The sequence below is a fragment of the Triticum aestivum genome, chromosome 3B, assembly GCF_018294505.1.
Source record: "Triticum aestivum cultivar Chinese Spring chromosome 3B, IWGSC CS RefSeq v2.1, whole genome shotgun sequence".
NCBI lineage: Eukaryota > Viridiplantae > Streptophyta > Magnoliopsida > Poales > Poaceae > Triticum > Triticum aestivum.
In genome coordinates this window covers 748250948-748268076 of record NC_057801.1, presented here as the reverse complement: position 1 = coordinate 748268076, position 17129 = coordinate 748250948, and the positions used below count along the sequence as shown (strand labels likewise).

Genomic DNA, 17129 nt, shown 5'->3' with positions numbered 1-17129 from the left:
TCACCATCGCTGAGTACCTTGGCCGCATGAAGGCCCTCGGTGATGAGATGGCTGCCATCGGCAAGCCGCTCACAGACGATGATATGGTGTCATATATCCTTGCTGGCTTGGATTTCGACTACATATCCTTTGTATCCTCCATCTGGGCCAGGACCGTACCCATCAAGCCCAATGAGCTCTACGCGCAACTCATCAGCTTCGAGAGCCGCCTCGCCATGTTCGAGGGTGGCAACTCGTCGTCCCACTCCTCTGCGAACGCTGCCTCCCGTGGCGGTCACGGCTTCTCTCACGGCGGAGGCCGCAGCAGGAACGGCGGCGGCCGTGGTCACGGTGGTGGCTGTGGCAATGGAGGCAATGGCGGCCGCGGAAACGGTCACGGTGGGCGGGGCCAAGGAGGCGGGGGACGAGATGAGCTCCTTGAGGTGTCCTACCAGATCTGCAAGAAGCCAAACCACACTACAATAGAGTGCTACAGGCGCTTCTACATCGCATTCACCAAGGAGAAGAGTGCGAGCGCCGTGTCCAACTCTTCCTACGGCGTCGACACCAACTGGTACGTTGACACAGGTGCCACAGATCACATCACCAGAGAGCTCGACAAGCTCACCATGAGGGAGAGATACAATGGCCATGATCAAGTGAACATGCCCAACGGAGCAGGTATGAAAATTACTCACATTGGTCAAGCATATGTTCGTACTCCCACTCGTAATCTTCATCTAAAAGATGTCCTTTACTCACCTAAAGCCACAAAAAATCTTGTTTCTGCTCATCGTCTATCTCAAGACAATAATGTGTTTCTTGAAACTCACCCTCGTTTCTTCTTCATTAAGGACAAGGAAACGAGGAGCACCCTCCTCCACGGCAAGTGTAGAGCCAGCCTCTACCCCCTATCATCAGCTTCCTTAGGCCCGGGCAGGCATGCTTTTGGTGCCACCAAGATCTCTCCGTCAAGGTGGCACGATCGACTAGGTCATCCGTCTTTGAAAATCGTTCAACATGTTCTTAGCAAGAACAAAATTCCTTTTTTCAGTTCATGAGTTGAATAAAGAGGGGGGGTGTGATGCATGCCAACAAGGCAAAAATCACCAACTTCCCTATACACATTCTAATAGTTCTTCGAATGCTCCTTAGAGCTTATTTATTCTGTTGCATGGGGACCTGCCCGTGATTCAATCAATAAAAAAATTTATTATGTGAGCTTTATTGATGATTTCAGTAAATTTACATGGATATTCCTTCTTAAGCATAGGTCAGAGGTCTTCAAAGTGTTTCATGAATTTCAAGCACTTGTACAAAGACTCTTTGATCGCAAAATCATCACCATGCAAACCGACTGGGGTGGTGAGTATGAAAGGTTAAATTCCTTTTTCCGCCAAGTTGGCATCACACACCATGTTTCATGCCCGCATGCTCATCAGCAAAACGGCTCCGCCGAAAGAAAGCATCGTCACATTGTCGAGGTTAGCCTCTCACTGTTAGCTCATGCATTCATGCCCCTCAAATTTTGGGATGAGGCATTCATAGCTGCCACATACTTGATCAATCGCCCACCAAGTAAGGTGATCAATCTTGGAACTCCACTAGAAAAATTATTCCATGAAACACCAAATTATCATGCCCTTCGTACTTTTGGGTGCGCATGCTGGCCCAACCTTCGCCCTTTCAATGCTCGCAAGCTTGAATTCCGCTCCAAACAATGCGTTTTCCTTGGCTACAGTAACCTTCACAAAGGTTTCAAATGTCTAGATATAACTGCTGGACGTGTTTATATTTCTCGGGACGTTGTGTCCGATGAAACGGTGTTTCCCTTTGCCAAGTTAAACCCTAATGCCGGTGGACCTATCAGATCTGAAGTCCTTCTCCTCTCTGAAAATTCCTCATTCTTACCTCTTGATCATGGGGACGAACATATAGCTAATGATCACTTGGGTAATGCTCATGAAAATTCTGCTATAAATTTTGGAGGAAATTCGGTTGTGCACTGTGATTTTATGCAGCAGCAAAGGACAAGCACAGAGCACGAGGAGGATTCAGGTGCTGCATCAGGAGCTGACAGCAGCATTCTCGGTGCGGATCCGCCCTCGCCTGCCGCGCCAGGAAGTGGCAGTGCATCTGCCTCGGGGTCAGGTGGGCCACCAACGGATGACCACACGTCCCCCCGCGGCCCCGCGGGTGATACAATGACAACCCAAGGCGGGCCCAGCAGTGCAGGTGGGCCAACCGCACTCACGCGCCAGGCGCGCCTCTCCGCGTCGTCTGGTGGGCCTCGCCAAGTGGCCCAACAAGCAACTGGCTCCGGCTCCGAGGAGATCAACCTCGGATCAGGTGCCGCTGGATCGCCTGCAGCGCCAGATCCCGCTCCTGATGGATCGTTTGCCGCGCCGGATCCTACCGGATCTTCTGTGCAGCGGCCCTCTGCTGCCGATTCTGTGCCGGTGAGAACCAGATCACAACATGGAGTTTTGAAGCCCAAGGTTTGGACGGATGGCACGGTTAGGTATGGTAAAACGCGTTTTGGTGGCCTAGCTGTCACAGGTGAGCCAGGAAACTTGGTTGAGGCTTTTGAGGATAAAAACTGGAAAAATGCTATGGATGAAGAATATAATGCTCTTATTAGAAACAAAACTTGGCACTTGGTTCCCCCTGCCAGAGGCAGAAATATAATTGATTGTAAATGGGTTTACAGAGTCAAAAGAGAGTCAAAAGAAAGTCCAGTGGAGAAATAGACAGATACAAGGCTAGATTAGTAGCAAAGGGCTTTAAACAGCGATATGGTATTGACTATGAGGACACGTTTGGTCCAGTTGTCAAAGCAGCTACTATCAGACTTGTTCTTTCTGTTGCAGTATCAAATGGTTGGAGTCTTCGTCAATTAGATGTGTAGAATGTGTTTCTTCATGGCGTTCTAGAGGAGGAAGTCTACATGAAGCAGCCACCTGGGTATGAGGTAAAAGACAAATATCATTATGTGTGCAAACTTGACAAGGCATTATATGGTCTGAAGTAAGCACCTAGAGCATGGTATTCTAGGTTAAGTGATAAACTTCAAAGGCTTGGTTTTTGACCTTCAAAGGCTGATACGTCACTTTTCTTTTATAAGAAGGGAAAAATAACTATCTTTATGTTGGTATATGTTGATGATATTATTGTGGCCAGCTCGTCACAAGATGCAGTCAGTGCATTGTTGGAAGATCTCAAGAGAGACTTTGCACTTACAGATCTTGGCGACTTGCACTACTTCTTGGGAATAGAAGTGAAAAAGGTAACTAATGGGATAGTTTTAAGTCAAGAAAAATATGTGTCAGATATATTAAAAAGGTCAGGTATGATGAGTTGTAAAGCTTCAAACATGCCACTTTCAACTACTGAAAAACTTTTCAAGGAACAAGGGAAGCCTTTGGGAGCCGAGGCAGCCACAAACTACAGAAGTGTGGTAGGTCCTTTACAGTACTTGACGCTTACAAGGCCTGACATATGTTTTCCTGTCAACAAGGTGTGTCAATTCTTGCATGCTCCTACTCTTCAGCATTGGACTGCAGTGAAGAGGATTTTGAGATATCTCAGAGATGGGTTCACTAAAGCCTTGTCATGGCGCAAATTGGAAGAATTCAAAAACAATCTCAACTTGATAAAGTTGTGATTGAGGGGGCCTGTTAAAGTATGTATTATAGGATGTATACGGTGTACATATAAACCGTATACATGTGTGGGCGTGTGCGTGTTGTATACAGGTAGTTAGGATATGTTTAGGTTGATCTCTATCCTTTGTATAGATTATGACTTGAAGATCAATCCTACAACAACCTAACTACCTAAACCCTGTAATCTCTTGTGCCTATAAGTAACACGCAACACGTCCCTGCTAAGCATACGCTTAACGCATCTTTACAAATCTGACGGACCAAACTGAACTGAGACCATAAGTCTGAATAATAAAGTAGCTAGAGATCATCATAGATATAAAAAAAGAGACTGATTGGTAGGACGAGCATGGCTTCGATCAACAATTCAAGGGTTCCCACCACCTTCAAAATCGCTTGTCAGCAGCCTGGATCGATCAGTTGAAGTAGTGAGCTGCATAATCTGTTGATGGATATGGCCCGTCCTGCAGCAAGATGAACTGGACAGTCAGATTGGATCATGAATTGGACACTCAGATTGATGGATGAATTGGACAGAAGAGGAAGGATTGTCAGGTTTTGGACAGACCTCTGAGATGTAGGCGACCTTGTCGGTGAAGTCGGCGAGGCTGGCGAGCTCCTTGGGGTCGAGGAAGCGGGAGAGGACGGCGACGACGAGGCCGACGTGCTTCACGGCGAGGCTCAGGATGGTGCACCCGCGGTCCAGGAAGTCGAGCGCCTTGTCGAGGTCGATGGCCGTCTTGGGCTTGCCGTCCGGCGAGGCGGTGTCGCGCTTGCCGCCGGGGTGCGGGGGGCGGGAGCCGACGAGGTGCTCGATGCAGCGCGGGATGTGGTACTCCTCGGGCAGCTTGACGGCGAAGAGCGCGGCGGCGCGGCCTCGACGCGGGCCAGGGCCTCGGGCTGGGTGGTGGGGCGGGCCGGGAGGCGCTGCGCGAGCAGCGCGTCGTGGAGCTGCTCGTCGGGCATGATGGCGAAGGAGGGGTTCATGGCGAAGCGGCCGCCGTTCTTGACGGCCAGCTCGAGGCAGGTGCTGAGCATGCGGGCGCCGGCCTCCATGCCGATGTAGTAGACCTTGAAGAGGTCCGTGGCGAGCTCCCGGAGCTTGGCGTCGTCGGCGTCCGCGGGGGCGGGGGGGCGGCCCGCAGGCGCTGCAGGCGGCGCTGGAGCTGCAGCAGGCGGTCGCGCTGCGGGCGCAGGTTCTTGGCGGCCATCATGGCCTGCATGAGGACGCTCCCTACCTCCTCCTTGCTCACCTCTCCCGCCATGGCCGCCGCCTCCTGATCTCTTTCTCTCTCTCTCTCTCTCTCTCTCGGATCGCGGTTGTGGGATGGGAGGAAGGAGAGGAGAAAAGTGTGGAGTTTTGAACAATGGCGGAGGGAATCGGGATGGGGCCACCGACGCGAATCCTTCTGGCTTTGCAGGCGATGAGGTTCTGCCAGTGCCAGGTGGGGCCACTCGAACGGCCTCACTGACTATTTGACTCCTTTTGGCCGCCGTCACCAAGGGTCGCGTGCTACCTCAGCTACCATCACTGTAGGTGATTTTTGAAATTTCAAAACCCTGAGAAGAAAAATGTGCTTACCGGCAAACACGGTCGGTGGATTTTTTTTGTAAATTTGTATCATAGGAACACGGGGATTTGCATCTACTAGTGTCTAGTAGCATATGCCCAAATTCCCAATTATGACAGATAAGAGGCAGATACCACATTACACTACATCACCCCCTACCTGTATGTGATGATGAAGCTAATTAAGATAGCTACGCTTCTCCTGAATACAGATGTAGTAGCAGCTGAATAATCTGACCAAATTGAATTGATACGAAACATATGTTGGATGGGTCATCGAACACACTAGAATACAATTACGCCATGCCGAAGAATACATAATCGGAACTGCTTTGCAGACGATGAATATGTGCACGACCACTGCACGATAAGCCTCTAGCGGTCTGCTGCTGCCTGCTGTTGCCATGCAATGGTTGGAACTGTTTGCACTATCGCTCACAAATGGTCTACACACTATCGTGTGTATAGCACTGCTCATACATGATGGACAAACCGGGGATGCAAGCTAGGATCCATGATTAAATAAAACACATAGAAGTAGCACGTCCAAAATCCCATTCGATTTGATCGTCCACGAAGATGTACCACATTGCACTACTACATTGTTTACCCCTACTTGTAATTGATGATGAACCTAAGATAGATTGCCACTAGCCGTCCTGGAATTAATTAGAGCAGGTAAATCTGACCAAACCAAGCAGGTAAATCTGTCAAAAAAGAAAGTGTTTTAATTAGAGCAGGTAACTAGAATAAAAACTTTTGAATTACAGTTAAAAATGTTATTTCACACAAAAATGTGAAGGATGACTAACATTAATATATGATGTGGTAGCCTTACATGCATAGACTAATGCAAAAATAATTATAATCTATAATTTAAATGCATAACTGACTTATGTGGCAGATTTTGCATGGCTTAATGGGAGAGAAGACTTAGATGCATTGCTTGGTGGGACATTGAGGTGGACACTTTGCATTTTGAGACAATTTGGACCAACTTCTTAAGAATGTAAGAGTTCTCTCCACATGCATGAGAGATACTGCCAAATATTTATTTTATAATTATATATAATCAAATAAAAAATTACACACATTTTAATCTTTAGTCTCATATATTCGAATTCAAGAAACCAAATCTTATCAAAATAACACACCGCAACCAATTCCCGCATGTTCAATAACTAAAATTCATCAGATTATTTAGGAAACAGATATGTAAATTTCCCAAATTGATTGAAATCACACGAAAATAATTGATTTTTTAATTATAATGATATTTAAATGCATTGAAATGATTGAACAAATTCAAATTTTAAACATCACAAATCTATTTTTGGAAACATATCATGTGTCACAACAAAACTATTGGTACCGATATCAAAATGATTCTAAATTTTATCCAAGAAAGGATTTAAATAATGAATTTGTTTGACACGAGAAAAACATCGGCTAAGGACTCCGGGGAGAAGGGAAGAAGGGAGTGTGTTTCTCTCAGACGCCGGGGAAAGAAAACTGTGTATGCGGGCGTGCCAGTGTACTATAGTACACAAAAGAAAAAGAGATACGGGAACATGTATTTCATTAATCTCACTGGATAAATAAAATTACAATATCCCAAAAAAAAGGGTGCGCTCCGTGGCCTACTAGCACGGCCAAGATGGCTGTGGCGATTGTGTGATCTCCTGGTTCCCGGGGCCTCGAAAAGCTCCCGGTTAATTACTCCCGCGGGTTGCTCCGCGGGATACCTCCGATTGAGCTGTGTGGTCGTCTTCGTCGTCTTCGCTTCGCGTTCTCCATGCATGATGATGGTGATGTGTGTGTGGGCGACGGCAGAGCCCATGTCCTCGTCGGTACACGCGCCGCAAGTAGCGTGGCCTTTGCGGTGGCCGCGCTTGCCCTCGCCGTCGTGCCTCGTCGGTCTTGACGGCGTTGGAGGAGTTGTTGTTGGGGTAGCATGGATCGCGCTCGGCTCGGACTTCTCGACGACCAGTAGCTTCTCAGGGTGTGCAAGGGGCTACGCCTTGCGGGAGTAATTTTCGGTGGAGACCATCATCGGTGATGACCGTCGTGTTGCTCGCGCCAGCGTGGCCTGAGTGGTCGACACCTCGTCCCGGCCAGACGCTGAGTCCACGGCAGTCGGCGTAGTCAAGGCATCGTCTCACGAGACCGTAGAGGAGCGGTGTTGTTGTTGAAGTCGCGTCGCCCTGCAGCCGCGCCTTGTCCTCGGGCGGTGCCAACCTGCTCGGCTCCGGCCTATGAATGAGCGTGACGCGTGTAGCAGCGGCACTGTGGCAAGGCACCATCTTCACAAGCAGGATACAGGCACCGTTGTAAGGTGTCATCTTCATGATGTGGCGTCACTTGCAGGGACTCTTCCTTGAGCGTGCGGCGCCACGAATGTACGACGCTGTGACGAGCTCCACCTCTTCTTCTTGAATGATGTAAGACGCGCCGATGCCAAATGGGATCTCGTTTCCCTTGAAGGAGACGCGAGCAGCACCGTCATGCCACGTGAAGGAGTCGGTGATGTCGACAGGGTCCGCGGCTTCGTCCTTCATGGTACCGGCTCGTCGAGGTGGGCGAAGGGTGTGACGGGTGATTTGAACGCCGGGAGGCATCGTGGCGAGCACCATGTCGTGGTCCTCGGCGTGATGAAATGGAGGTGAGCAGTGTGATGGCGAGTTCTGCGTCGTCGACTTCTACGGCACCATCTTGATGAAGTGAACGAATGGCCCGACGGCGAACTCCAGATCACCGTCTTCAGCGGCGTCCCTCCAGCGCGACGAAGCGGACGACGGGCTCCATAGAGCGGTGAGGCTGACCTACGTGTCATCGACCTCCAAGGCACCATCTTGACGATATTGACGGTGGGCGGCGCCGTGGCGTGCCCTGTGTCATTGTGTTCCGCGGCACCGTGTGACGAAGTGGGCGCGAGGAGTGGGGGTGGTCTCCGTGGCATCGGCCTCCATGGCGCCGGCTTGGCGACATCGAACGGTGGGCGGCATCGTGGCATGCTCTGTGCCGTTGTCCTTCCGCGGCGCCTCGTGGCGAAGTGGGCGTGAGTGGTGATGGTGACTTGTGTGCCGTTGGCCTCCATAGAGCTAGCTTGGTGAAGAATCCGGTGGGGAGCACCATGGTTGGCTAAACGGCATCATGGTCTAGCGGCGATGAGTGGAGGGCAGCCACCGTGGCGTTGACCTCCGGGACATCGACCTCGATGGCGTCAGCGTCCATAGCGCGGGCTTGGTGAAGATGAGCTCCGGCGACTCATCGTCCTCATCGAGGGGTGATGAGTGGGGGTGGCCATCGTGGCGTCGACCTCCGTGACACTGACCTCGGTGGCATCAACGTCCATAGTGCGGGCTTGGTGAAGATGAGCTCCGGCGACGCGTCGTCCTCTACGCGCGGTGATGAGTGGGGTGGCCACCGTGGCGTCGACCTCTGTGACACCGACCTCGGTAGCGTCAGCGTCCATAGCGCGGGCTTGGTGAAGATGAGCTCCGGCGACGCGTCGTCCTCTTCGCGCGGGGATGAGTGGGGTGGACACCGTGGCGTCGACCTTTGTGACACCAACCTCGGTAGCGTCAGCGTCCATAGCGCGGGCTTGGTGAAGATGAGCTCCGGCGACACGTCGTCCTCATCGCGCGGTGATGAGTGGGGTGGCCACCGTGGCGTCGACCTCCGTGACACCGACCTCGGTAGCGTCGGCGTCCATAGCGCGGGCTTGGTGAAGATGAGCTCCGGTGACGCGTCGTCCTCATCGCGCGGTGATGAGTGGGGTGGCCACCGTGGCGTCGACCTCCGGGGCATCGACATGGTGACCTCGACGGTGGGCGGCGTCGTGGCGTGCTCCGCGTCGTCGTCTTGGCCGAACCGTCGTGACGAGGCGAACAACAGGTTGTGATGACGACCTCTTCGTCGTTCTTTGTGGCGCTGGCTTGGTGAAGACCATCTCTGGCAACGTCGACTTCACCTTCCGGTCCGGCGGCTCCATCTCCGACGGGGGTCCGATCATGCGAACATTGCTCTTGGCAACGCTCCCGACCTGTGTGCGTGCATGCTATATGCAAAGAAGGAACAAGGAAAGGGATGGGTTAGATCAAAGTTTACGTTCGGGGAAGGTGAGCTTCGCGTCCATGTCACAGCCGCCGAGCTCCTTGTACGCCGGCCTCCTCTCTCCGTGTACGCCGGCTCGGGTACCTGCGTCTTTCCTCCTGCCGGGTAGATGGATGTATTCCTGAAGGAATGGAGTGCTGCGTGGTGGATGGATGGGTGCTGGAGGTGTTATGCGATGGATGTGTGCGTGCGTGAGTTCTTCTCCTCTGGCCGTGCCTCCCTCCCCTGCGAATGGCCTTGTGCCTCTGTATTTATAGGGAAGAGAGATAGGCAGAGCGCGAGCGTTTGTTCCGATATTCGTGGGAAGATAGAGATCAAATCCCGTCTACGAGCTCCGTTGGTGCTTATCTTCTCCCTTTCTTAGCGCGTACGCCTGCACAAGGAAAACAAAACCCAACTCGCACGTACCTGAGCTACACAGCTGACCGGTGGGCCTGGTTCATTCGATCGCCATCTTCATCTTATCTCCGGGGTTTGCTGGTTGAAACAACCTCAGGTATTCAAGTACGTATACACGTGCCCGCCGACCGGTATATACGGGTATTAAAGAAATACGCATATGGTATGTTATCTTGTGGGCGTGTCGTAGATGTGGACTCAGCCTTCTGATTGTAACCTGCATGTGTGTATAAGTCTATGCCACGGAGCATCAAGTGCAAGTATAAATTGGTTAGTACGTGAGCAAACCCAAAATGCATGCATGCACGTACCATTGCATCATCGAGGATCGCCTAATGCGTGTGTGTACGTATACACCCAATATAAAACATAGATGTGTATAACTTGCAATTAAAAAAATACATTTATACTTATATCTTCTGAAAATGGTAATCACAAAAATACGTCGAACAAATGCCCCCTCACCGAAGAAAGTTCGAGCGCGTAGCAGATCGGACTTAATTTGGTGATATTCTGGCCATCCGTTGGGTTGCACCTGCAAAAGACAAACAAAGCAACTCACTGATGGATGTATGAAGTGTTAGATGAAGTGTGCATGGCCATGCATCCATATTCGTGGATTTTTGAGACTTCAGCAATCCACTCATTCTCTTGGTGCAGATTCTAGACCGAGATTGTTTCTGCCCCCAGCAACGAGCGCCGGCCACGCGTCCCGCTACTCCGTACACTGGGATAGCTCAACTGTGTTGGCACCGATCGAGGCTTCAAGCGGCCAGCTCCACCGTTGCCGTGTTAATGACGGTAGACTCGTGGGCTTCACGCCATCGCAGCACACCGTCACCGCCGAGGTGGGAGACTTCTCGTTGTGTGAACAGCATGTTGTGGACGCCGTGTACACCATCTCCAGAAACGATTGTTTGATCTCCATGTAGCCACGTGGTTGCAGGTATGTTCTTCTGCATGTGTTTTAGGGAGCTCGTTGCGACCGTCCAACGGACGATGCCAGCCAACGAGACAGCCCTACTTCGTCTTCATTTTGTGGCCAAACGACATGCCTTCCTGAAAACGAAATAGCGTTTACCGAACTCGTCGCGACCGCCTAACTGTTGCGGTGCTAGCCGACTAGATCGGAGGGTTTCACAGATTCATGCTGGCCGCACTGGCGCATTGCACTGCTCCCGTGATCTTCATATAACGATGTAGGTGAGGCGTCGGTAGACCATGGACAACTCCGTTTCACCATGAATGGTGTATCACCAGGTGGTATGCCGGGACGCCATCAGCCTTACGGAAGATCGAGGGGACGATATTGCCACCATGCTTCATTGTTGTTGGAGAGGGGGTACCGGAGTGACATCGGCACCACCCTTATGAACTTAGGCGCTTCCTTGCTACGCCCATTATTCATGTTGGTGCAGACGATTGGTTGCCGGGATGCCATCGCCATAGCAGGTTGATGTCGGGATATCATCAACGTCCATAGGTGTTTGGGGTTGCCCCCGATGCCTTTGTTGCTGGTTGATGTAGAGACTCGACGTCGGGTTGCCATTAGCAACGCTAAGAAGTACCTATTCTTGCCTGCAAAAGATGTTGGGGAAGCGCAACAACTAGAAATACCCAACAAAACAAAGCGAACAAAGAGGAAGAAAACAAAAAAGGAAAGGTTTGGTTGGGCTTTAAAATGTTGGCTTTCCCTTTATACACCAGCTATGGGTGTGACATCCGAGAAGGCTACCAAAGGACTTGTCATCGGGAATCGTCGAAGTACCATGACGATTACAAATCCACAACTGTTTAAGCCTCCGTGTACGTGTATGAAGACGCCGTGTTTCGGAATGCTTCCGGGAGGCAACAGAAATTCATATTCTAGCCCATCATCATGCAGAGGGGCCCCACAGCCCGCGATGCCCCCTGTGCATGCCTCATGAACCCGGAGACTTGGGTATGGTAGGTTCCGGGTGGATGGTTTTGGGAGAACAACTTGGTGATTTTTCTTCGTGCCTTATTGAGGGGTGGTGAACATCTACCTTCCGCCTTCTTTCCAGTGAGTCTCGTACTGCTTGGGACAACTTGACTGCTTCTTGGATTCTTGGGTTTTTTTTTACTGCTCCATGGAGATTTTGGATTTTTCTTTTGTGCGGATTGATTGATTGGCCGCAGGCTTCATGAACTTGCTTGAACTTTTTTTTTGCTTGCACTGCTTGGGGATTGCTCATTCACGACTTCTCGAAGACCCCCCTTGAGAACTTGGAAGGCACCTGTTCACCTCTGTGGACTAAGAAAACCCTCAGGCATTTTATCTGGAGCTTTTTAGTGGCGTACCCCAGGGTTGTCAGGTGGCTACGTACAGAACCAACTTGCATTGGGCCAGGTAGCCACCATGAATCTTTTCCTATAGTCTCCCCTGAGATGCGAGTCTCTGCGAACATGAAGTATGACAGGAAACATGAAGGGCGCGGGGTCTCGGCACTCAGAAGTGCCCAAGTAATCGTCCCCGCTGCCTCCGGAAGCATACACCTGATACGTGTCGTGCATTGTGGGTGTAGGAGCTGCTCTGCCTGCAACTTGACACATTGTGCCACCCTTTGACAAGTCCTAGGGTAGCCAAAACTTCAATCAACAGCACGATGCGGTAGAGGAAAGCCAGTTTTTTTTTGTTGGACTGAGTCCGTTAAAATTGGGGAGACCAAGAAACTATCCACGACATGCAACGAAGAGTGCATTATGGATCCGAAAGCCCACTGAAAAGGGGTCTCCCCGAGCAAAAGGCAATGAAAGAGGCAACATTTTAAGAAAAATATTTTTTAAGGAACCTTCCATTGATTGGGGGCATAGGCCGGGTTCCCTGGGAATCAACAAGCTGGTATGCACCCCCGTCGTAGACTTGCTCAACAACGTACGGTCCTTGCCACTTTGGCTCGAACTTTCCCTTCGTCTTGTGCGTGATGACGATGGGTCGACGGAGCACGAGGACCAACTCGCCCTTCCGGAATACGCGTTGCTTGACGAGCTTGTCATAGGCTCTCACCATGTTCTGGCGATAGAGCTCTAAGTTTTGCAGGGCATGGAGTCGTTCCTCTTCAAGTGCGTCAAGCTCTTGGAAACGAAGTTGTACCTGTTCATCTTGGGTGAGCCCTTCCTGGATAGCCACCCGTAAAGAAGGTAGCTGGACTTCCAATGGCAGGACTGCTTCGCTCCCATAAACGAGAGAGAATGGAGTAGCTTGCGTCGGGGTACGGACTGTAACGCGGTACGCCCATAAGGACTCGAAGAGACGATCGTGCCAGTCTCTCTTGTGTCTTGTCACCGTCTTCTTGGGTATCTTGCCGAGCGTCTTGTTGAAGGCTTCGATCGCCCCATTGGCTTGAGGGTAGTAGCTGGTGGAGTAGTTCCACTTGATCTTGTACTTCTCCATGAACCTGTACATCTTGTTGGACTTGAATGCCTTGGCATTGTCGGAGGTGATGCGGTGTGGAATCCCAAAGCGATATATGATATTTCGCTCTAGGAACTTGATGACATTGTCGCTCTTCACCTCCCGTAGTGGAACGGCTTCCACCCATTTGGAGAAGTAGTCCGTCGCGGCGAGGATGAAACGATGCCCCCCGGATGACGGAGGGTCAATGAGGCCGATGACGTCGATTCCCCAGGCGTCAAATGGCCAAGAGGGAACTGTAGGGTGAAGCGGGACCGGCGGCTGGTGCTTGAAGTCGCCATGTACTTGACAGTTGTGGCATGACCTGGCCACCCGAAGGCAGTCCGCCATGACGCCGGGCCAGTAGTATCCTGCAAGACGTATGCTATGATACATCTTAGCTCCTCCTTGGTGCCCGCCGCAGACTCCATGGTGCATCTCCTGGAGGATCTTCTCGGCTTCACCTCGATTGACGCACCGAAGTAGGACCTCCTGTCCATGAGACCGCCTGTATAGGACACCTGCTTCATAAAGATAAAAGGGGAGTCGTCGTTGTAGTTGGCGCCTCGCGACGGGGTCGTCGGGGAGACTGCCATGCTTGAAGTAGTCGAGGAAGGGTTGCAGCCACTCGTCTTCCTCCACCGTGTTTGTCATGATGGAGTTGACTTCGTACTCCGCCGGGATAAGCTCCAGAACAGCTGGGAGGAGCCACCTTTCTTCAACATTTATCTGCATGGTTTTATTATCCGGGAGCACCAATGCTGCCGCTAGTTTTGCCAAGGCATCAGCAGGCGCATTTCTGCTTCGTGGGACATGGAGCACTTCAACATGTTGAAATTTTTCCATCAGGTTCCGGGCCGCAGTGTAGTACGGCACCAGTTCAGGCTTGCGAACCTCATAGATGTCATTGACTTGACGAACAATGAGCTGGGAGTCATCGAAGGCCCGTAAAGAGCGGACATCCATGGAGAGCGCCAAGAGAAGGCCGAAGATGAGCGCCTCGTACTCCGCCTCATTATTTGAGCATTCTTCTTTGAGGAGGGAAAATGAATGATACATCACCCCTCCTTGCTGCGTCTTGAACACCAAACCTGCGCCTGCCCTTCGTCTTGGGGCTCCATCAGCATCGGTCTCCATACGAGAGGCGCCATCAAAGTAGAGCTCCCACGGTGCGTCGAGGTCGACGGTGAAGACCTCCTCATCAGGAAGATCGGTGATCAGAGGGGAATCATCTGGCACCGGGTACGCCGCGAGGAACTCCGCCAAGGCTTGCCCTTTGATCGCCTTCTGAGGGACAAAGGTGATATCGAACTCCATCATGAGAAGCGCCCATTTTCCTAGTCGCCCCATGAGCGCGGGCTGACTTAGCACGTACCTTACGGGGTCCGCTCTTGCGACAAGCTGGATTTGGTGCTTCAGTGTGTAGTGCCTCAACTTCTTTAACGCAAAGATTAGGGCCAGGCATAATTTCTCTATTGCAGAGTAATTTCGCTCGGCTCCCACCATGGTGCGGCTCAAGTAGTAGCAGGCCACTTCCTTCCCTTCGTCATTGTTTTGGGCGAACAAAGCACCTACCGAAGTAGGCTGCGCTGCAATGTATAGAATGAGTGGGCGCCCCTTGACAGGAGCTGCCAAGACAGGTGGATTAAGGAGGTACCTTTTGATATCATCAAAGCCGCGTTGGCATCCCTCATCCCACACGAACGGAGCTCCTTTCTTCATGAGGCTCGAGAAAGGTTGGATGCGTCCGGAGAGGTTGGAGATGAAGCGTCGGATGTACGCTAGCTTCCCCTGCAATGACCTCAACTCCTTGAGATCTTGGGGTGGTGGCATGTCGATGATGGCCTTGATCTTCTTAGGCTCGATCTCTATGCCTCGATGACGAACGACAAAGCCGAGGAAGAGGCCCGACTGAACACCGAAGGCACACTTCAACGGGTTCATCTTGAGTTGATGTTGTCGTAGCCGCTCAAAGACCACTCGAAGATCTTCTAGATGATGCTCGCGTTCTTTGGTCTTGACCACCATGTCGTCGACGTAGCACTCCACCGAATGGTGGATTAAATCACCAAGAATACACGTCATGGCACACTGGTATGTTGCGCCGGCGTTCTTCAATCCGAACGGCATGACGATGTAGTAGAAGTTGCCCTTCGGGGTCCTGAAAGCGGTGTCAATGGCATCATCTGGATCCATCTTGATCTGGTTGTAGCCCGATGAACCATCCATGAAGGATAGTGCGCCGTGTCCGGTGGTGGAGTCGACGACTATCTCCGGGATCGGCAAGGGAAAGTCATCTTTAGGGCAGGCTCGATTCAAGTCGCGGAAGTCCTGGCAGATTCGTATCTGCCCATTCTTCTTCTCCACCGGGACGATGTTGGCGAGCCACCGTGGATACTTGATCTCCTTGATGAAACCTGCAGCGATTAGTTTGTCTACCTCAGCGATGACATCACCTTCGAGTTCCGGACGCAAGCGTCGCGGTTGCTGCTTGACAGGACGGAATTGTGGGTCAATCGCCAGCTTGTGGGTGGCGACACGAGGGTCCAACCCCGACATCTCCTTCTAGTTCCAGGCAAAGCAATCTCGGTACTCCATCAAGAAGCTTTGGTACTCTTCTCGCTCCTCTTCCGTCAGCGTGGCGCTAACAAAAGTGGGGCGCGGATTGTCTTCAGTCCCAAGGTTGATCTGGACAAGCTCGTCGATGGTTGGCTGCCCCCCATCTTCGAGTTCTTGGGGTGCTGGTGTGGAGATGAACTCCTCACCATCACTTGGCTCGCCGTTGTCGGGGAGTTGTTGATGAGGAACGATGGGCGAAGTGTCGGAGTCGTCGTTCGATGAGACCGACGTGGCATGGCAGTTGACTCGTGCTCCACCGTCGGGCTCCTCCCCTTCATCTGCAGAGGCATCGTAGGGGGTATCATTTCGTCGTAGGGTGGGTCAGATCGCCAAGGACACATGTCATGGCATGCTGATATGTCGCACCAGCATTCTTCAACCCGAAAGGCATGCCGGTGTTGTAGGAGTCTTCTTCTAGCATCGGTCGCCCTTCGTCTTCTGGTTTTCGTGGCGTTGGCATGGGGCCAAGCTTCCCTTCAACACTAGGGGCGTCAAGATCGATGTAGCCGAGCCCAAACTTTGGTTGGGCCTTGCCTTTTTGCTTGACGAGGGCCTCCGCTTGTCTCCACCATTCCTCACATATAGCCGGTGGTGGAGGCATCCTGTTGTTTCGCCGAAGAGTAATTCCGGCCTTCTCCAGCAAGCGAACCATCTTGGGCTCTGCCTTCATCGTGTGTAGCACCTCCTCTGGGTCACTGCAAGGTTTGGGAAACTCACATATAGAATCACATTGTTTTACCTGGGGAACCTTGTAGAAAATGGTACGGACTCCACATCCGGATAAGTTGGGAATCGCCCAAACCTCCAACGGAGAAGCCACTGAGATGTAGAGTGACGGGGGCTGTATGCCTTGAGCTCCCCTTGCGACCTCCTCCATCTCTTTTATTCTTGTTCTAACCACTCCTTGTGCGGGCGCGGGTTCCTCCTTCGGAGTCCTGCGTGCTCGCAACGTGATGGTTGGTGGCGCATCATTGCTGCCCATCAGCATCTTCCGACCTTCCTGGGCACCTGCAGAGCTTCCAAGTGTTAAGCATCCAGGATCTTGGTGTGCCGAGGTCGATGAAGAAGCGGTAGCCTCCGGACGCGGCGTCGTAGCCGACCTCAGGGTGGCTGACGTTGATGTCGGGAATCTTGCCTTCAATAGTAACGGGGCTGCTGGAATAGGCTCAAAAGATCCTGTCCCACGCGAGGTCGAAGTAGAGCTCCCGATCTCTGCAGGGGAAGAGCGATTGGAGTCGTGGCGCCCTGTTGAGGATGATCGCCTACGCCCTTGGCTCCTATGGCTTCGCGGGAAGGAGTCCTTTGCCCCGGAGGGTGAGTACGGCGTGAGGAGGCGCTTTATCTCGGCCGCCGGTGCCACACCTGG

At 51.8% G+C, this 17129-nt stretch overlaps 2 pseudogenes; one reads left to right on the top strand and one right to left on the bottom strand.

Moving 5' to 3' along the window:
• Positions 1-65: 65 nt before the first annotated feature.
• LOC123073089 (uncharacterized) lies at positions 66-204 on the top strand (annotated as a pseudogene).
• A 3235-nt stretch (positions 205-3439) lies between these two features.
• On the bottom strand, positions 3440-5002 carry LOC123066319 (uncharacterized; annotated as a pseudogene).
• Positions 5003-17129: the final 12127 nt, after the last annotated feature.